This window comes from Pleurodeles waltl, chromosome 8, assembly GCF_031143425.1.
Source record: "Pleurodeles waltl isolate 20211129_DDA chromosome 8, aPleWal1.hap1.20221129, whole genome shotgun sequence".
In the NCBI taxonomy this organism is placed as follows: Eukaryota; Metazoa; Chordata; class Amphibia; order Caudata; family Salamandridae; genus Pleurodeles; species Pleurodeles waltl.
The window spans coordinates 52712584-52735124 of record NC_090447.1 but is presented as its reverse complement, the minus strand read 5'-3'; positions in this window follow the sequence as shown (position 1 = coordinate 52735124).

Here is a 22541-nt window from a genome sequence, read left to right as displayed (position 1 = left end):
TGTTTGTTTGAAATATGAGATATGTGAAACAAAAATTCATTGGTCAAAGGGCGGAATGTCCTGCTATTTGATGGAGTTTTGTTTTGACCAATGACTTTGTGTTTCACCACTGCGCATATTAGTTGCTCAATGTTCACCAGTAGCACATGGTATGTTTTGTTCAGTTTAGCCGTCTATGGGCTTTGACATTGCATTAGCCATTACATTCTGTATTCTGCCTATTGGCTTTGACATGCTGTATCCAGTCTAGCCGCCTATTGGCTTTGACATTGCATTCCTATTGGCTTTGACATGATGTATTCAATTTAGCTGCCTATTGACTTTGACATGCTATTAGATATTCTGCCTATTGGCTTTGACATGATATCATATATTACATTTTGTATTCAGCTCCGCTGCCTATTGGCTTTGACATGATATTATACATTGCATTTTATATTCAGCTTAGATGCCTATTGGCTTTGACATGACACTAGACATTGCATTTGATATTTAGGTTAGCTGCCTATTGCCTTTAACATGACATTGCATTTGATATTTAGGTTAGCTGCCCATTGCCTTTAACGTGGAGTTCTGTATTTTTCCAAGCTGTGTTTTTGCACCAGAGAACCAAGATGTTTTGCTCTCACAGTAGACTAGACCTGATAAGAGAGAGTACATGGGCGTCGTTTCTCTTCCCTTGAGCTTGGGAACAGGAGTAGTCTTGGAGACCTGGCCAGTCTCCAAAAGGCTTGCTCAGTTTCCCAGGTCTGAGAGGAGGGGGCACACCTTTGTAACGAATGTAACAGGCTGCAGAGAGTCAGATTCGAATCTGCCGGACCTCGTGCTGGAGCTTGGCGCCAGTTGCCAGCATCCCGTGTGGGTAGATGACACTCTTTCTCGCGGCTGACAGGGGTCTCAGCTTGCAGACCTTAGAAAGATGTAGCTGTAAATAGTTCCTACACGGTGAAGTATTTGTTTTGCTTTGCATTCAATATCTTATAAATACAACCTGCTGTGTATATTGCAAACTGATATATTTTGTTTGATTAACGCGGACTTGAAAGCTACTAATTTGTCATTCATTCATAAACATTGTGGTTGGGGAAGAATAAAATAACAATAAAAGTCTTCTTTGACCTCACAAGTGCATTTCTGTTGTGTTATGTTAGTGCTTAGAAACTAAATAAGAGGAAAGCACTACAGTGCGCCATCTGGGGAGGCCGCAACATTGGGAGTCCTCCTTGCAACTGGAGGTGGTGCCTGGAGGGATCCCAGGACATCCTGAAGAATCTGTTGGCGGATAGTTGTCAGCTGGTCTTCCAGGTCATCAGAGAACTCCAGGACAGGCAGATCAGCAGGAGAGCCATCATCCTCTGCAATGAGATGGAGTAAAATCAATCTTTCTATGTTGTGGCACCATTAAATTGCTATTGGAGGCTCAGTGACAACTTACAGCCCAAACATTGTTCTTGTATGTAATGGGTCCTATTTATCAGTCTTTTGTCCCACCTGAGTGTCAGGTAAACGGAAGTTCAGGTGGCGCAGTAGTCTGCGTCAGATTTACAAGGTGTGATGTATTCCCTTACAGCGACTTGACACCAACTTGTTATTATGGCCCCTTCCCATGCATCAATTTGCATGGAAGAGCCTTGCAATGGCTGTTACAGTGGTCAAGACACACCAACACACATTGCATTTTGCCCCTGTCCCAGTTTTATGTGTTTTTATACACATGAGGTGACACCAATATTGTACACCACCCCAGGAATGGCTTTACCAAGGTTCAATATGAAGTTTACTTTGATTGCTCGGCATGTTAAAGTGTGTGTATGTGTGCTGTTGCATTTCTGTTTCTGGTTGTGCTGGAAGGTGCTCCTCCTACACAACTTTCATCTCCCCCTCAATGCAGCTAAACTTGCACTATGGTGCAAGGGATGCTGCTTTGTGGCAGGGCAGCTAATTTACCACTGGCACAGGGGTGGACCCAGGGATGGCCAGCATCGGTATCATATATTGATGTGAACAGCATTATGTACATGACAGTGTCTGAGGCCACTAAATATGGACATAGCCAGTTGACTTATTTTCAACTTTGATAATGGACTCTAGCTAGTTTGATGTAGATATTGCAGCTAGTTGTATAAGTGCACACATGGGCCCTTATTACAAGTCTGGTAGCCTATGATCACCAGACTGCCATTGGCAATATGAACACCTCCAACAGTGCAAGTGGAACTGGCACATTTGGAACGTGGGGAAAGCCCCATGGGCCAATGGCCTGCACTGGCAGGTTGCCACCAGCTAATGAACTGGCAATGACACCGTCATGTGACACCAGACCAGCATTACAATCAGTGCTGCCCTCCAGATTATGATCCTGCTAATTCCACCAGTATTTGCATGGTGGTCCTACTGTCATGCACAGGTTGGTGATAATGTGATGTGGTGTGCCCCTGCACTTCCCATGTACCTGGCATGGGCAATGCAGGGGCCCCCATGACCAGACCCTTTGCGCTTTCCACTGCCTGATTTGCGGTGACAAGTGTAGCACGTGCTGTCACACCCAATGCACCCAAAGACTGACACTGGCTCTATTTGATCCAGCAACAATGTTGTGTTAAGTTCCCCACAGAGCTGACATCAGGAGGCACAGTTTCCACCCACCATCCCAGCGTGAAACTCGTAATGCCAACCGCTGAGGGAAGACCGCACTGGCAGTCTTACCAATGCCAGACTTGCCTGTGCGCCATCTCCTGCCTGTCAATATGATAATGTACATCATGATGTTCACAGACATACATCATATGTTGTATTTGTCTGATTGTTTACCCATTCCTATGTGGCTCACATGGTTGTGTCAGAGTTGTTGTGGGTTCATTCTGTATGTTTTGTGTTCTACAGATTGCAATCTGTAGTGTAATTTTTTTGCTAGTGGCACAGTTCTGATCAGCATCAACACTGCGCCAGGTTTGGTACGCAGGGTAGTGCCATGTTTACTGTGATGCGGACTTCCCTGCAATTCCTCCAGCAGCTGCACAGATTAGTTCTCCCTCCACCCAGACAAGCATTGATGTATCGTGGTGAAGAAGTGGCTGCCTTGTGGGGATGACTTGTATGTGTGCGGGGTGGTGTTCTTTCCTGCGCATATACAAGTGATGTTAGCTAAGGTGCCATTTTAATATGTGCTGTGAGATGCAGCACACATGTGTTTTGGCAATGGGACATGGCAGTAGCAAAGTGTTTCTGCAAGAGACACCACCATGACGTAACCCCCGGAATGGTATTGACTTTTGTTATTGTCTTGGATGTCTAAGTTGTGTAGGTAGATCAAGTTTGGCTATATGCAAGGGGTGTTGTGATGACACAGCCACAGGCACCGTAATTAGATGTGCCTTCCATCCAATGTGATGCATATGTACATGTTGGTGTATAGCCCTGATGATTGACATATCTCCAGGTTGTGTATGTGTTGTGGTGCATAACTGTCACCACTGAAACGATTCCCTAGTTTGATTCCCTCAGGAGCAAATGATTAGTCCTGAATCCCCACCTAGGCTACCCACAACAGATATAGCCCTCTTTTTGAGCACCCACAGGGGGTAAAGGGGAATGGGGAAAAGAGAGACTGCCTCAGATGTATGGTTCTTCTTTGGCTTGACCTGTCCGGCCCTTGTCTAGTTTCCTTTGTAGCTGAACCTAAAAGGATTACAGCTATAATTATTAGGGACAAACAACTTTCTTATTCCAACCCACATCCAACTAAATGATTAATATATTTACTTTTATTTATCCCTGGAAATCTTTTCTTGTGATTTATCTGAGGAATTGCCTCTCTCTTACTAGCTTAGCTTCACTAATAATAGTAGGTAGTATAGATGCTCAGCAGTTTAACATTGTGCATTTACGGATAAGTAGTTTGATGTTGGTTTGTTTCTTCTGACTCACTCACTAATAGGGATTGCTGACATAACTACTTGTGTTTTTGTGTGAAATATTGGTGTTGCTCAATCTCGTGGCTATTTAAGACATGCAAGTTTAATTACAGTCTTTTTCACTTAAGAAGTCTCTTGATTTAAATTGCTATTCTTCGTTTCTCTGAGTATTTGCACTGCACTGAGGCTAGACGCTATTCTCTGAGTATTTTCACAGTGCTGAGGAAAGACACTATTCTCTGTTTCTCTAAATATTTGTTCTGTGCTAAAGCAAGATGCTATTCTCTGAGTCTCTGGGTTTTTTCACTGTGTGGAGGAAAGACCCTGTTCTCTGGTTCGCTGAATATCTGCCCTGAGCTGAGGAAGAACACTGAGTCTCTGGATTACTGCACTTGTGCTGATGAAAAAACGCTACTCACTGGGTCACTTTAAGTTCATTCACATGTGCAGAAAGAAGACACCACTCTCCAAACTCTCTAGTAGTAGTTATTTCTTCTCTTTTTTCTCTAAGTGCTCCGCTACACTTCATAATTTATCTTTTTCCTTCCAAACAATTGAAATTAATTTGTGTTACTTGAATTCTTCACTTGCGATTCTCGTATAGTTATGTTCTGACTGGAATTTTTCTTCAACAAACATGAGAGCTCTCAAAACACTACCCGTTTCTCATCAGGAAACAGTTGAAGTGTGCAGCACAGAATTTGCACATGTGCATCAACAATTGTCTTGGTTCTTGAAGATGCAAACACTAGACCAGGTGTCTACCATCTGCAAATTCCGGCAGCCATCTTGGATCTCTCTCACACTTTCTTCCTTGCAATCTCTGTAGTAGAACTGGAACTACAATTTTCCAAGAAGGATATTGCCTTCTCCATTGTGGATAGTTCTTGACCTTCAAGTGCTTTGTCTTTCTTTTATGCTCTACTGAAGTCAGAACACTGCAAATCAGAGGGTTCTTGACAATGGCACAACCAAGGCATGTGTACATGTGTTGCTTATGTGTGAATAGTGCATCTTGGTTAATGGGCAATGTGTCCCGCTGCAATCCTTTAGCATGCATTGAATGTGTCCTTGGTGCCTTCCCCTTCTGGCATTTGTAAAATTGGCAGTTATTTCCCCGTGGAACTTACTCTGCAATTGTGGTGGTTGTAGGAAGTCTGCGCTGTCCTGACCTTGTATTCCTGTGACAAGCTCTTCTGGGATGACTGCTGCAACCAGCTCCTCCATCTTATCCTGGTCCACCTGTGGTGCTGGACTTCTACTTCAAGTTTGCAGGGCTACCTTTCTGTTCCTGGCCATTTTCTCCTTAGTTCTACACTTGCAATCATGCCAGCGTTTCTTGAACTCCATGACAGTTCGCTTCTCCTCTGCACACTGTTGATTTTGTCCACTATTTGCTGCCATATAGCCTCTGTCTTAACAATTGGCAATTTGGAGGTGACGAAGAGCTGGTGTTGGTGCTCCCTCACCTCTCTGGCAAGGATTTCATGCTCCTCCTCACTGAACCAACACTTTTTCTTTTTTTGCTTCTCCTGGAACTTCCGTGTATCCTCCTGGCTGATGCCTGGGTGTATGGGGTCACCCTGGGGTCTCTTCTGGCCTGCTGCTTTCAATTTCCCTTTGAATTGCACTCTTTCCTGCTTGTGCATCTAAAGTTGACGCAAATGTGGTGTTGAAATGGGGCAAATCCATTTGTGACATGTTTACGTGCCGCAAAACGGGTTAGAGTCAGCTTTTCAGCATTAACGTCATTTTCCCTCACGACAGGGTGCAAGGGTTTACGTCATTATTTTTTACTCTTACCATTTCTTAACACCATCATGCGTCATAGTATAAATACAATGTACGGATAGTGCAGAGAAATGGCGCAAGTTGGCGCTCAGCTATTTGACACAAAAAATAACAATATGGTCCGTTATCTTTTAATTGGTGAGCCAAAACCGTTTTAAGGGCATTAATAGGCATGAACAGGATTGATAAAGAGATCAGGCACATTAAGTTGGAGAGAAAAAAAAACAAGTGAAAGATAATGAATGGTGAAATAAGGAAAAAGAAATTCTACATGATGAAGAAGAGAAAGTATAAAAAATAAAATACAAAATATGAAAAAGGGAAAGAATAAAAAAGGGGAGCTACAAAACATCTTGAGTATATAGAAACAAAAAAACAATAGGATAAACACAATAAGGGGGAACATACCTATAAAAAATGTCAAAGAGGTGGGGGAGTTGAGATCACATGAAAAGGATGACAGCTCCGGGCTTCAGGGGGAAGGACATGAGGAATGTTGTAGAAGAAGAATGAGGAGCAAGCACAGGTACAAACGGGAAGAGAGCACCTGTAAAAGAAAGGTAAGATTGTTATGAGGATAACATATGGGTAAGTCAAAGAAAAATATGGATGCTAAAAAAAAGCAAGTGTTAAGTTTGGTAGGTTGATGACTCAATCAGTGTGCCAGCTGTATATTAAGCAAGGGTAGCTCTGACAAGTTCAATAATTTAGGGAGGTATGATGTGAAGAATCACTTTGGATCCGTACCTTCTACCTTCTGTGCCCTCTGGAATCCATAGTTACATGGATTATGCCCCCTATTTCTATTTTCAAGATCCTCAACTTGTTTCTGGAGTGCAGAAGCTTGTGCTTGAAGATGTTTCACATGAAGAGTAGCGTCAGAAAATGTGGAGATGTGTTGCTCAGCTGTTAAAATCCTCTCTTCCATTCAGGACCACTTGACATCAAGTTCCTGCAATTTTGCATTTGTCTCAGACATACAGAGTAGTTTTGGTAGGCAGAGCTGGGTCTTTCTTAGGATGTTTAGTGGAAGCTTTGCTGGTTGTAGAAAATAAAACAGCATTGTTTGTAGGTTTTGTTGATGAGTGAGGTGCTCCATTAGACACAGGAAGATTTGACTCATACATATCTGGGTTCTGTAAAACCGGAAGAGAGCAGGAGGTATATTTGTAGGAGGTTATGGAGCATTTAAATAATTATTTTAGTTTTTCTAGCTGGTCCATAATGATGTTCATTTCTGTGGAAAACAATATATACTTATATGGAAAAACACCATAAACAACAGTATATCATTCACACCATTTCAGAAAGAAAGATTTTGCAAAGTGTCTGGAACCAATTCAATAAGTGAGCCTGACTTCTCAATAATAAGCAAAAATGCTAGTGGTCTAAGGTAGGGTTGATCTGAGAGGTCTGTATCTGGGCCCTTTTGTGGCAGTTTGTGGGACTGTTTTATGGTCTAGTGCAGTGGTTACCAACCTTTTGACTTCCGTGGACCCCCACATTATCATTACAGGAACCCGGGGGCCCTCGCTGAATTATTATTGGAATCTGGGGACCCCCCTCTGACTCATTTCTGGAAGCCAGGGACCCAGGTCTGAACATTGTTGATGATTTTAATCACAAAACAATACACAACAAATACAGAAACAAGTATTCCATCAAACACATACTCAATGATAACATATTTTATTTAATTTGCAAACAAAAAAATATATTTTTATATGAAGGTTGGAGCTTGTCTTTATTCAATTAAAGCCACACATCATCTATACTATATTCTGTTTGATGTGCGTGCACTGCGCCCACAAAACAATTTTAGGATAACAATTCAATTTTTACCCTCACACTCCACTTTTAAATTCTTTGACTTTTACAGTACGCTTTGAAATATTTCATTGCACATTTAGCCACTTTATTCATGTACACTTTATTAATCTGTTCATTATAGTTAATTTTATAAGCAGGCACAGACTACCTCAGGAGGTTTGCGAACCCGCACGGGTCCCCAGACCACAGATTGAAAACCACTAGTCTAGTGGGCTGATTTGAACTGTAAATTTGACTGATCTTGATGCAAACTGCACCAAGCATGCATTTATGCAGTCTCCTATATCATACAAAATACCTGTAAAGCATGTCTTTACAAGTTCAAGACTGCCCTGATTTGTAAAACTTTTTTTGTTATCTGATTCACTAATGGAGGCCACGTGTATTTTGGTGCCCAGGCCTATTTTCTTTCCCAGTCCGACCCTACATAGATTCCCAGACTCACATGACCGATGGATGGTAGCGTGCCTAACTGCCACAAGGATGTCCCCTGATGTCACCAGTGCTTATGTTTTCAGGGTGGCTGTTCTGTGATAGAAGATGGAATTAGAACGAACCATATTGGGAGTAAGTCATCATAAATCATCCAAGAAAATGCTAGTTATATGGTTTAAATACTCATTTTGAGGCTCACAAAGATTGCTTTCATGCAAAGACTAGGCTTATCAGTTATCTCATAGTGCTCCCCTATATCGGTATATGTAAATGTACTTTTATAAGCCAATATAAAATATTGAAGACAATAGCATCATTTCTGATGTACGTTAACGTGTTCAGAGACAGCAAACCAAAAGCGAAGGCAGAGCAGTGCGAGCAGCCGACGGAGACCGCGGAGAGAGCGGAGAGCGGGCTCCCGGGAGTTTTGGCGTTTTTGACTCTGGGCGTCCAAGGGCATCTTCATCAGCGGTTCAGCTAGCCTGCGTGCCCATGAAAGTCCAGAGGAAGGATTGGTTGTGAGCAAGGCTCAGCAGCTCAAGTGGCTTGAGGAGAAGAAGGGTAGAGTCAACAGGAGAGAGTTACCGGGAAATGTTGAGAAGGCACCACGGAGGAGCGGTACGGAGCGGCATCATAAGGCACCGAGGTACAGAAGTACGGCTGAACTGTGACAGCATAGAGGTGGAGAGGCATGGTGGGCATGGTGGGTGAAAGCAGGGAATTACCCCAATAAACCTAAACAAACTATAAACTTTAAAAAACAACCTTAACGTGCAAGTTTTAAAGTAGAGAAAGCGGAAAAAGCAGAGAACTGTAAAAGGCAATTGTTTCAGGCACAGCCCCCTGACCACATTACCAGCACCACCACTATTGCTACTGCCTGCTGTATCAGCTATCAGCTCTATCAGCTCCATCAGCACCAGTATCAGCGTCTATACCAGCATAACCCGCAGCATAACCTTCAGGGCTGCACTGGCATTTGCCATTCGTGTGGTCAGGTGAAGCAAGCACGATAGCCATAGTTGGCTATTGTAAAGTGTGAGCTGAAGCCCCTCTGCAGAAGCGGTCCTGATAGGTCCGGATGCAGTTTGCAGGTCAGCTAGCAAGCCGCGCTTGCCCCCGACCTCATTCTTGTCTCAACTCCAATATCAAAATTCCAAGATTGGCCACATAACCTAAAACAGGAGAGCCGACTTAAATAACTTTGCACAAGAATAAGAACATCACAGAATACTAGAATCAACTAATTTATGGTATACAGCTGAAGACCCCCAGAGTGGATAATATTGCCCTTTCATCAGACAAACGAATTAACTAGGAAAAAGGAGGATGAGGTCGGGCAAAGCACAAAACAGTGCTATTAATAACGCCATCAATCAAACTAAGAGAAAAAAGGGAAAGAGATCTAGACTCTGATGATATAACCGCAAAAAGGAGAGTGAGCAGTGCCTCAGACCACCTCAGCCTATCCAGGGCACAGGGCATGATCAATAAATCTGGCAGGAGTTCGGCAGAGCTAAACAGCTGTACGGAAAAAAAGAGCAGGATAGAGATAGATCAGCAGGACAGTGGAACTCCCCAGGAGGAGGGAGCAAAGTAAAGTATGATGTTGCATACAACTGCCATAAGATAACCGACTACTATTCTCTTACAAGCATCAATGGTAAAAGCAAGAGGTACTCACTGGTTATTACCAGCAAAGCACAGGGGGCAGTCTGCCACTCGTTCAGGTCTTGCGCACCAAAGTTTGTCCTGGACAGAAGGCCAGGGAAGAATCTCCACCTCCACCGCCTCCACTTCCCCTTTCACAAAAAATAATTATCATGGGGAAGCAGCCTTTGGTGGGAGGTGTTTTATGTATGGCCCCAGTGGACTCAACCCCTCTGTTAGGAGCCCCTCAAACTTTCAAGCGAGCAAAAACAATGAGTAACATATGCATAGATTCTGACAATTCCAACAGGACGTCCAGCCCGGTTAACCTATCCATTCTTGACTCTGAGATGGTAGCAACCACTGAAATCGTAGAACAAGAGTCTCCCCAAGATGGCTCAATGAGCCTCAGCTTTGAGCTCTGCTCCTTCCCGACATATGGATTTGGAGGCAATGAGCAGGAGCCTCCAGAGACCGGTTGCCATAGACAGGGTGGCAGAAGAAGACAATGTCTCACAGAAAGAAATATTCAATGTAAGAACAACTGAGCATGGTCAAAGGGGTGAAGACAAGGTTAATTCACAACCCCCAGCGGTAACTAGTGGGAATAAAATCTGGGCCGCAATCCTGAACTTAATGCAGGCACTTCAGGTTCATTCTAACAAAATGGACATTCAGATCGATCTGTTAAACACTCTGGTGTTTTTTGTCTCCGGAATAGGCTGTGAACTGGAAGAACTAAATGCTCTGATAACAAGGGCCCAAGCTAAACAACTCAATGACTATACCATCTGCTCATGCAAAGAGGTGGTAGATAGGTTATCTCAACTGCTGCTAATTCTGGAAGGAACACTAAAAGAAGTTCACACCGCCCACAAAGAGGAATGCATACATGTCAATCCACTTGCCACAATGCTGAAAACCGCTCCCCTTGTGGAAAAACAAGAGGGTAGACCCCACACTCCACAAGGGGCCCTATCCTCGATCACAGCAGATAAAAGGGACCCTGCAGAAGTTTGTGCAATGGCAAATCTCAGCATGGAGGTCTCTGAGGCACCAGTACACATACTAGCTGCTATCAACTTCGGGAATTCTGAGAATCTCATAACCTGGAAAACAACAAAAAGAGAATGAAAATGTACAAGAAAGGGCAGGAAGTCAGCCCGGTCTCTCCATCCAATCACCAGATAGGCCACTGAGATTACGCCCGTAGAATGAAGAAAAGATGATACAGCCCTAAGTGGAAGGCCAATTGAGGATAGTACTCCCCATATCAAATCAAATGTTAACTTAAACGTAGCAGTAATGAACGCCTTTGACCCAGAAGACACCACTCTAATATTAAGGACTCAGAATATCATCCATCCAAATTACCCAACGGCCCAATGGAGGAAAGAGCAAGTACCTGTAGGGGTCAGCAGAGTGTAATGCCAAAAAATAATATAACAGGAAGAGACCAGCCCGCTAAGTCCGATCCACACAAGTAGCATAAGGAATAAAAAATCCGCTACACAGGAGCAAAACTGGTCAATGCAACATCGCATGTGCAATCACAAGCTGAACTATCAGCTGTTTTGCATCCCGGAATTTACCTCAAGATCCCCCTCAGATGTACTCAACCGCTCTACCATCTTAAAACTCATAAAAGCACTCCCAGGCCTCTAACAGGTGTCCACTGAAGACATTGCTGCTATAAAATTCATCTAAGCAAAAGGCAATCACCTTACCGACCCAACGTGTGTTATTTTCTCAGAGCCCGACCTCCCCAAACAAATCCTGGAGAGGAAGGACCATTTGAAAGCTTGGGGTATTGTCGTGGTCACGTATCAAGGTGAGCGAAATCCGCACCTGTTATTAAAAAATCATCACTCAAACATATCCAAAGGTGCATGGTCAGTTCTGCGTGGAGCACACACTACTGTTAATCTACGTGAAGCCACTGAAGGAAAGACTAGTGAAAGGACAGCAATTCAGTCCGTCTTAAGAGTTCAAATATGGAACAAAGAAGGGAGAAGGAGAGTAGTATCAAGCCAGAAATCACAGACCAACCAGAGGTGGCTACCACAGGCATTATCCTCAGGAGTGGTCGGTAAAAGCTGAATAGTAAAGGAACAACTCCCATAAGGGGTATTAAACATATGCTCATGGAATATAGAAGGCCTGCAGGCAAATTGGAGGATCCAGCAATAATCCAATTCTTCAGCTCATTTGACATCTTACTGATTCAGGGGTCCTGGGCCAAGAAGTCGATACCCCTAATTGGTTACACAGAATTTTCTAAATCAGCCACGAAAGCTAGTAGAGCCGGTAGGGCAAAGGAAGGCCTAGTAATTTATGTCAGCACAAGTATCCTCGCGAAAATTTCAGAGCCTAAAGAGGAACATCTACCAATCCAACTAGTCAGGCTAGATGGTTGGGGAAAGAACATACATGAGCCACTGATAAACATATATATTAATCCAAAAAAGAAATCAGCTGAAGTTAATAATCTGGTAAAGCACCTGGTGGATTTAAAAAGAATAGTACACCTGGCATATTGGCTTATTTCAGGTGATTTTAACCTCTACTTATTTCATAACCCTGTTGAGGACCACACACGTTGGTGGAAGACTTTAGAATTTGGGACTGTGTAGAAAGTGACCATAAACAGCAGGCAATTAGGATATGATCCACACTGCATAAGCTGGAGAAAGTGGTCTCCATGAAAGGGGAGATCAGTACTGAAAATTTCAAATGATTGAAATGGTCAACTAACTCCATTGAAAGTCAAGCAGAAGAGGCAATGTCGAGGCCAGAATCCATGCCAACGGACACCTCAAATTTTACACATACCACAGCCTATTCGCAGGAGGAAAGTAGTGGTAGGTAGGCTGCTGAGGCAACTGCGCCAACTACCGGAGAATAGTACACTACTCAGCGCCTTGCGAGAACAAAGGAAACTCCTAAAAAAGGAAATGTGGTCTTTTGAAAAACATCAGCAGGAAACGCTCTGGGCCAAGCTACACTATGGGTTAAAATCTTCATACTCAAAAAGATTCTGGAAACTAATCAATTCCATTGAAAAGGGTCCAAAAGCAGCCTACGATGCTAAAATAACAGTAGCAGCTTGGGTGGACCACCTCAAGTCACATCCAAGAGAGCTGCCCACTGGAGTAGCATGTTAACTCAGGGGTAGTCCAACACTTGGGAACCCGACGCCTTGAACATCTTGACAATCATACCGTAGAGATAATAAAAATCATTGGTAGGTCGCGAGCTGATTGCGCGCCTGGGCCCAATGGCCTACGGCAAGCTTTGTTTAAACAAGCAACAGAAAGATGGGCTGATTTCCTGGCTGCAATGTTCAATCATGTGCTTATAACTCAGTCTGTGCCGGCAAGTTGGAAGGGCTCAATAATCCACCACTATACAAGGGAGGGAAGGCTGACTCTCCAAGCAATTATCGACTAATTACCCTTCTGGATGTTGACCTCAAGTGCTTTTCGGTATGCTTGCTGTAGCATTTAGAGGCATGGACTGCAGATAACATACTTCCCATAAATCAAAGCAGATTTACCAAGAACCAGGGAACGTTAACAAACCTCATGCACTGATTATCAACAGAGCAAAGGCAACTGGGACCCCCACATACCTGTGTTTTGTTGATTTTAAAGCTGGCTTTGATTTTGTCCCCTCCTGTAAACTGTGGGCAAAACTACAGCAACAGGCACTGCCAGCACGCATTTTAAATGCCATTCAATTGATTTACTCTGATACGTGGGTGAAAGGTTAAACTCGGGGGAGGTTAATATCTATCTAGGGCAGTTTAAATGACAGTTGTATTAAAACAAGGCTGTGTTTTGGCACCAATTCTTTTTAATGTGTATATTGCAGACCTTTCTACCAATTTAAACAACCAGTCAGCTCACACCCCCTCCCTCGGTGGTCAACAAGTATCCAACATGCTATACACAGATGATCTGATATTGCTTAGCAACACTGGAAGTGGCATGCAAAAACTGTTGAACAATCTAGAAGGATATGCTACAACAAATTAATTAGAAATAAATCAAAGTAAAACCAAAATGATTGCCCTTAAAAGCAGACCCTCTAGCCAATGCAAGTGGTATCTGAATGGGAAGACCATAGAGGAAGTAACCTCGTACAGATACCTAGGAGTTATGATAGACGCAAGAGGTAACTACGTGGCCCAAAAAGAAGTGATAAAAAGCAAGGCACAAACACTAATTCACGATTTTAGTACGCTTGCAAATACCATTCATGGCCACACTCTGAATCCACTGACTGCCATAATGAGAGCAAAATTACTTCCAACTCTCGCCTATGGGACTGAATTATTGAGGGGGATGGCGGAAGCTTTCTTGGATAAACTTCTGGTAAAGGCATATAAGCGTGTCTTCCGGCTGCCGGGATATACTTCCCCGGCCCAGGTCAGACTGGAATTTATGCTGGTCAAGCAATCACTGGCGTGATCAGCGGCATATATCAAATGTTGCTATAAATTATGTCATGTCCCAAGGGAGACGTTGGCTAGCCTAGTGTGGCAGGAAATTGACATGGAAAGACGCAATGGTAATTATAAAAACTATCTGGAAAAAATCCTAACACATCTGATCTCGTTGATGTATGGGATCAGTCACTCCCCAGCCTGGCTTTTAATAAAGTAGTGAACAAAACTAGTAAATTACACAGCTGGCTAGAAGACAGGGAAGTATTGGCTAAAAGGTCTCATGGCTGGTTGGTTCTTAACTCATATAGAGTATTTAAAGAATCACCATTATTGGCTGCCCCCTACTCACTAAAAATTAAACATCGCTTTTTAAAACTAAGGCTGGGCGAAATGGCAACGCTAGACCTCATGCCAAAATGTTAAAAGGTATCGCAAATAGACAACCAGGAATGCCGCCTGTGTCATCTGGCGGTAGAAACCCTAGTGCACGTGGTCTGTATTTGTTCAGCTTTGGCCATAGAAAGAAGACACATACTGAAGAAAGAACTAAACGAATTAGAGGTTGGATCATGTAGACAAGCTCTAAGTGAAGCACTGAACACTAGTAATACCATGCTGAATATTAGGCTCCTCCCATTTCTGGAAATTTTTATCTCCGTAATCACCCCGCCAAAAACTAGTGGACAGGAACCACACCAGGGGTGTTCAATCATTTTATTACGAAACATGGGAACCACCTACTGTGAAGAAACAGGGTGGAAAGAGGCAGGGTGGTTCTTCCATGTAGGTATGTTTTCAATTTTCCTTGCAACAAAGTTCTACACTCGTAGTTGGAGCTAAGTGGGGTTAACGTGCCCAACACACTAATTAGGTCTTGTTTTATGCAATAATAATGTTTTGTTGTATTTATAATGTTTTGCATAATTCTATGTGGAAGGAATGTTTTATGGTTTTAATTAACTAATAAAATAAATACTCACTCACAAGAAAATAGAAAAACATATGCATGTTAGCCAATTGGGATATTCACCAGTTCTCTTGACAGTTTTATTGTTGCCTGAAAACTGCTGGACACAAGCAACATTGCAGCAGGTGCTTTTGAAACCCGTGCACTTATAGCGCTGCCCTGGAACAGGCTCTGGTCATGGGCCATGGTGCAAGGAAGGAAATGGCTCCCACGGCTGCTGTTAGCGCAACAAAATATAGCAATAACGAGGATCCAGTGTGCCCCTCAGTCCTCTGGACTCTGGCGCTACTGCACCTATTGTACTAATGGAAGTTACCCCTCCCCCCCCATCCACTATGCCTCTTTCCTCAGCTGTTTAACATAAGAACATGAGAACAAGCAGTGCACAGGAGGGAGAGGGAGATACGAGAGGGTAGTGGGCAGGAGAAACGAGGTACACCTCAGGGAAGGGTGGGAGGGACGGGAGGGGCTGGAGAGAATGAGGAGCATAGGGAGGGAGGAATAAGTGGGAGAGGCTGAGAAGGAGCGCACAGATAGGGAGGAAACAGAAGGGAACGTTTATTAACTTAGTACCTAATGCAGCATCTAAGCGCTTCGTCGGGGCCTAGAGCACGTCATGTTGCTGAATCCTTTTCGGGTCTTAGCAGAGTGCAGCTGTCAGACTTTCGTCGGGGAGTCAGTGCAGTGGCGTAACAAAGGCCCCCCGCAGCCCCTGTGGAGGGGGGGGTCAAACTTCAGTGGCCCCCTTCAGTACCGTGCACTGTACACGGGCCCCTGACTGGTTCCTGGGGGAGGTGGCCCCCGACAGGTACTTTGCGGGTGGGGGCTTAAGTTTTGTTACGTCACTGAGTCAGTGCATCGAACAGTGTTGTAGCGGAAATAAGATCAACTTAACTTAATTACTCCAATACCCTTCTGAGAAGCACGCAATACACAGACGTCAGAATTACCCACCTCTACACCTCTGAGCATCTCACATCAACATTTATTTTAAACAATTGTTTTGTGCATTAAATAGAGCGATGACGAGATAAAGGCGGTTGGATCACATCAGCCCCCGTACTTTTTCTATTTAAAAGACAGCCCCTCCTGAAAGGCTGGGGTGCAGCTGGTTGTAAGAGAAGCAGGTGTTCCTTTACCTGGAGAGAGGGGCACACAGCTGAAGCTGAAGAAAGCCTTCCCTCCAGGGTGCCCGCTGCCTGCAAGAAATGGAAATGTGCCCACATGGTTAATTGTCAGATCCTAAGGATGCCTGGGAGCCACTATTGGCATTAACTAACAGAATCTGGAATTTGTACTTTTAGTGGAAACCTATAAAATAGGTTCACCCTACCTACAGTCAGCTTATTACTACAAACATATCCTTTGAAAGCACCGTTAACATGTAAATAAAATATTCTTGTACACTTTGTTTTTGTAACAGACTATTTACACTTGGTGCAACATTACACTGTATGTAGTACTTTTTTTAAATGTACGACTTCTTGTTCACAGTGCTTGGTGCACATACTTGGACCTTTGAGCATGCTAACACACCCTATTCACCAGGGCACCGGCAAGAATTCAAGTGGATGAGCGTTCAATTGCAACCACAGACATCTGAAGTGATTGCATTAACCAACCGAGCTGTCCTATCAGAAAAATACATTTTCCACATTTAAGTTGCATTATTTTTCAACTGAGGTGTGTACGTTGTATTGCATATGCAGATACTTAAGGTGAAACGTACTGAATATGGGGTTCTTTTTAGCCATGTCCCTGACCCCACCCTCAGGCTTGCTAACACCTCCCCCACTACAGCCAGGACCACTGGGCCCATACAGGCGCCTGCACCGGTGACCACACAGTGAGCAAAGGAGCATCACCTCTGGGTAGACACAGGTTTTTAACATCTTTGATTTTTTTGTATTTTTCCTGGAGTCAGTTTGACTCAATTTATTTTGTGTTTAGCTGCGATGCCAGGAGTCGCATTATATGTAGCTTTAAACGTGACGCGCAGCCCAGAAACATTGCCGGAATAGTTACCATGTTATTTAAACTTGGAGAAACCGGTGCTGAAGTAAACCTTCAAAACAATTTTTAAGACTCCTAAAGTGTCTGGCTTTAAACACACGGGCCAACCAATCATACACGTCACATATGTCATATGTAAGCCAGAAAAACATTTCACCTGGAACACAAAGGGGCAGATTTAAGAGACCCTAGTGCCTCCTTGTGCCACATTAACGTAATATATTTTTTTCAACCTAATGTGGCCCAACAAGGTCAGCATTGCTGCGCCAGTTTACAAAGTGGTGCAATACATGCATTGCGCCACGTTCTAACCCCTTATGCCACATTATGCCTGCGCCCGGTATAATTTATACAAGGGGGGAGCTCCCCCATTAGGGGGGATGAAGAAATGGTGCAAAGAAATCAAATAGATTTCTTTCCATCATTTTTACGGCACTGTTAGCGGTTGCTCAGAGCAGGGGTTAAAAGGAGGCGCACCATTGGTTACTATGGGCCTCTGGGTGCTTTGCAGGATTAACATCAACATTTTTGACGCTAGTACCCTAAGTACTGTCATGGTGCGCCGTATCTTGGTTACGGAGCACACATAGTGGCGTTAGGGGGCGCTAAGGGGCGCAAGGAATGTGGCTCTGCACTGGGTGCTCTGGCTACAGCGCCACCTTCCTTCAATCAGGCCCAAAGCTGTTGAGAAATAATTATGCAAATGCACAAAGACATGTGACCTCATAGATTGGAAGATTTATGACCTGACTTGAGGAAGGTGCTGAAAAGAACGGAAATGCAGCCGAGGAGTCTGAAGTTGTGTGAGTTTATTCTTTTCTACGAACGCCTTTGGTTGTAAATAACTGCTATTGTGGACTTTGGAAACGCCTCAGGTGTGTGTTGTGTGTAATCTGCTTGTGAAAGGTTACATTTATCCACTGCACACATGCATGCATTCATCCTTCAGTCCTTTCACAAGCATATATTTATCCACGGCACACATGCATGCATTCATCTGTTCATCCACAGCCGTCAGTTCATCCACACCCACTCTCGTGCATCCGTCTATGCAACTGTAATACACCTTTTTATTTGCATGTCCTCATGTGTTCTCATTTATTTATCCTTCCATCCAGAGCCACATCCGTGGGTCCTTCTAACACTGTCAGGTACCCTCTAACATGCATCCAATATAAACCTTCACAGCTGCAAACATTCAAGCATTCATCCATCCACTCAAACCTATAATCAACGCTACTGAAAGTTGATGTGCTGAATTCCATGACTGTGTGATCTCGATTCCACCTCATGTCTCATTGATCCACCTGCAGACACTCCCTGCCCCCTCATCTTACTCTTAGAGGTTCCTGCTTTCTCCCTTTCTCTCATTTTTAGGTCTCTCGTCCTCTTTCTTTCCAACTTATGTGCTTTTCTCTCTTTTGTTGTGGTTCAAAGTCTGATGAGGAAAAATATGTGCCAGTGCCCAAAAATGGGCACAGGTGGGTCCCACCTGCAGCCACTGACTAAAATTAAGCACTGAGACCCACTGCCATATAACAATCTCTTTATCCATGCACTCATCAATTTAATCATTGTTCCATTAATCCATCAAGCCAACCATGCACCCAACACCCACCCATGCCTGCATGTTATTGTATGCATTTAATGTCTCACTCCTTGTGTGCTAGTCCGCATTGTTTGTGTATGTGTGCCCTCCGCTATGGGCACGTGCACACCCTTTGGAATGTATTCTGTTTGTGAAGATGGATGTCTGTATGTGTGTTGTCTGTACTTCAAAACCGATCAGAAAACAATATGCATTCTTTAAAACAAAGACGGCATACATGTAAAGCAAGCAGGCCTTTGTATATGCCAGTGCTTGTATTTCCTGTCCAGACCTCTGTGTGACTGCTGAGGAATAGCTCCTGTAGTCGTCGACACCAGGCACAGCAGCTGGTGAAATCCCTGCACAGCGTGTGTCGTGCTCTGCACGTCAGTGCATCTCACGCCTCCACCCCCTCCTCAGAGTCCCAGGTACTGACCGCTCCCTGCTGATGCTCTCTGGCTCGGAGCAGACTCTAGGTCAGTTGTTGTTCACCTGCTGCTGTATTTGTAGGCTTTGGGGTTTCCACTGAGGTCTGGAGATCTCAGGGGAACGAAGAGATGACAACTCTTCACCAGCACGTGTGTAAAGCTCCTGAGCAGGGAACACGTCCCACAAGGCTAACATCAACCAATTTGCATTTAACTGCAAACCCAGACATTTCAAAACGTCTCTCGCGTTTCCCAGAGGTTTTTGCTTCAATAATTTATTTGGAAATTTTAGCTCAGTGAAAAAATTGGCTTTCTGTCTCGTGCCCTACAATTAACCAGTCTTACCGTGCTCTGTCCACACACCCCAGGTAATTTTAGGGCCAGAACATACATTTTAAATAAACAATGTTCAGTGCATGGCAGAGCCTCTCTTTTCCCCAAACCTTTGCTGCCCAGGAATATCCCAATGTACATATGAACATCTTGTACAATGTCTCCAGGGTGGATGCTGTTCAGATGTCCTGCATCCGAGCCGTCCTGGTCCATCCTGTGCTTGATCTCAATGATGGTCTATGCCAGTGACACCAAATCACCAGAGAACACAAAGGAACGCCAGGCAGTGAAGTAACATCACATGAATAGATTCACCAAATGTCAGGAGTGGTAGAAGGGGCATTCTTCTCTTGCGATCCAGAAATCACATCGTTGAGTTACCCCTTATCTCACAGACCACCCCCTAAAAGCCTCTATTTTCTGCTGAGGAATAGGGAAGGGCAAGGATTGTCTCCGGTGTAGTTTGTTTGAGGTCGCCAAAAAGGTGATTGCAAAAGCAGTGTTTATATAAAATAGCAAGGCGACCAAGGTATCTCCTATCTTCATACATCAACTAAAGTTCTCAGTTGTCAGCTTCAGTGACAACAGTCACCAGTTGTCAGCTCAGCACTACTTACAGCAGACACCGGTTGTCAGCACCACTGACACTGCCTGCCAGCACCACAGACAACAGAGACTGGTTGTCAGCATCACAGACAATTGACACCAACTTCCACAGCCACTGGCAGCAGACAATCATTCAGCATCACTCACAACAGACATCAGCTGTCAGCACCACTGACTAAAAATCCCACCTGACAGCGCCAGTGATAACAGACACCAGCTGCTAGCGCCACTGACAACAGACAACAGTCAGCACCAGTTACAACAAACACCTGTTGTCAGTGCCAATGGCAGCAGTCATCAGTTTTAGCACCACTAACAGCAGACACCAGCTGTCAGCACAGTGACAACAGACACCCGCCCCATTGACAACAGACACCAGCTGTCACCACCAGTGGTATCAGACACCTGCTGCCAGCACCACTGTCAACAGACACCAGTTGTCAACGCCACTGACAGCAGACACAAGCTGCGAGTGCCACAGGCAACAGACATCAGCCTCCAGAGCCTCTGATATCAGTCACTAATCTGTGCCGGTGACAACAGACACCAGCTGCAAGCGCTACTGACATCACACGCGAGCTGTCAGCACCAATGATGACAGGCACCAGCTGAAAGCGCTGCAAGCACCTCTGATAACAGATACCAGCTGTCAGCACCGTGATAACAGACACCATCTGCCAGCATCACTGACAACAGACACCAGCTAGCAGCACCAGTGACAACAGACACCAGCTGCCAGCACCAGTGCCAACAAACACCAGTCAGCACCAGTAACAACAGACACCCGCTTCCAGTGCCTGTCACAAAAACACCAGCTGCCAGCAATACTGACAACAGACCCCAGTTGTCAGCACCAGTCATAGTAGACATCATCTGTCAGCACAAGTGATAACAAACACTAGCTGCTAGCGCCATTGATAACACATACCAGGTGCCACCACCAGCAACAATAGACACCCATTGACAGTGATAATGACAATGACACCAGCTTCCAGTGCAACTGACAACTTACACCAGTTGTCAGCACCATGACAACAGTGGCCACTGCCACTGAAAACAGACACCAGTTGTCAGCACCACTGACAGCAGACAACAGCTGGCAGTGCTACAGACAACAAACACCAGCTTCCAGTGACACTCACAGCACGCACCAGGTTTAAAAAAAAATATTTCATTCTTTGAGTAATTAAAACCATTACAATATGAAACATATAACATGAATAAATACAATAAGAAAGGTATTCCATAGAGTTTTTAAAAAAAACATAGGGCCAGATGTATCAAGCTCCTGGTTTGCATTTCATAATGATGAATTTTAAAAAATTTAAGAAATCGCTATTTAAGAAATGCAAAATTGGATGTATGAAAATTGCGAGTAATAACGATTTCTTAAAATTCACAATCGCTATTACCAAATTGCAATTAGGGAATGTGACTCCATTCATCGCCATGGGCCTGTAGGCACATAGGTGCGACTGGTTTTGCATGAACTAATTTGCAAATTCCAGTTAGGAATTCAGAGATCAGGTAATGCAAACCCCAGAGTGCTGTGGGCCTATGGCCCCCTGTGATGCACCTCACAATAATATTTGCAGACATGTGGAGCGCACATATGCCCTAGGGGCATGTGCGCACTCCATTTCATTTTTTAAAATGCATTGGATTTGATTGTAATTGCATTTCCTAAGTGCCCAATTCGCATTTAGAAGATTCCTGATACTTGTGCTTTGGAAATCACAAATAGGAATTCCCTATATGCAATTTCCCATTTAGAAAATAGCAATTTGCGATTCTCTAAATGAAGTCGCAATTTCAGGGAATCGCTATTTTAGCGATTCCTTGAAATTGCATTGCGAATGCCTTTCATAAATCTTGAGAGGCATTTTTTAATTCGCAAACGGTCGAATTTTGCTATTCGCACTGTTTGCGAATGCAAAATTGTTTGATAAATCTGGCCCAAAATCATGATCGTCTTTCGGCTAAAATGTTAAAAAAGTCCTACGTGTGTAATTTGCCAGCAACTTAGCAAGCATGTACAATGAACTGTCATTTTCCCTACTTGAGACCTCATATAGCCCTGCTCAGGACCTTGTCATTGCCTGCATGCCGTATAGTTTATCTGAGTTCACAGTCTGACCCAGAGTAAGGCAAGGTTTGTGTAATTGTGACTTGTTGACATGTCCATGCTTAAGGGCGCGAGCTGGTGAAGGAGTAAAGTGCTTGTGTGAAGAGGAGAGCATGTAAAGGGCTAGTGCTAGAGTAACATGCTTCTCTAAGGAGGGCTTATGTTTGTTAACACTGGTGCTGGCAGCTGGTGTCTGTTGTCAGTGATGCTGACACAGCAGTTGAGGGTGATTGCCTTGCTGCCATGTTATACTGGTGATTCCCTGGTGCCAAGCTCGGTGGTTTAGGCAGTTGGGCTTTCTTGCTAGAGTGGCCATCACCAAAGCCCTTCAGAGGGGAAGGTGTTTGGGTCTGGCAGCTTTGTACTGGTAATATGGCCTGTCTGAAGGAACCCACCCCAGCATGAATCCAA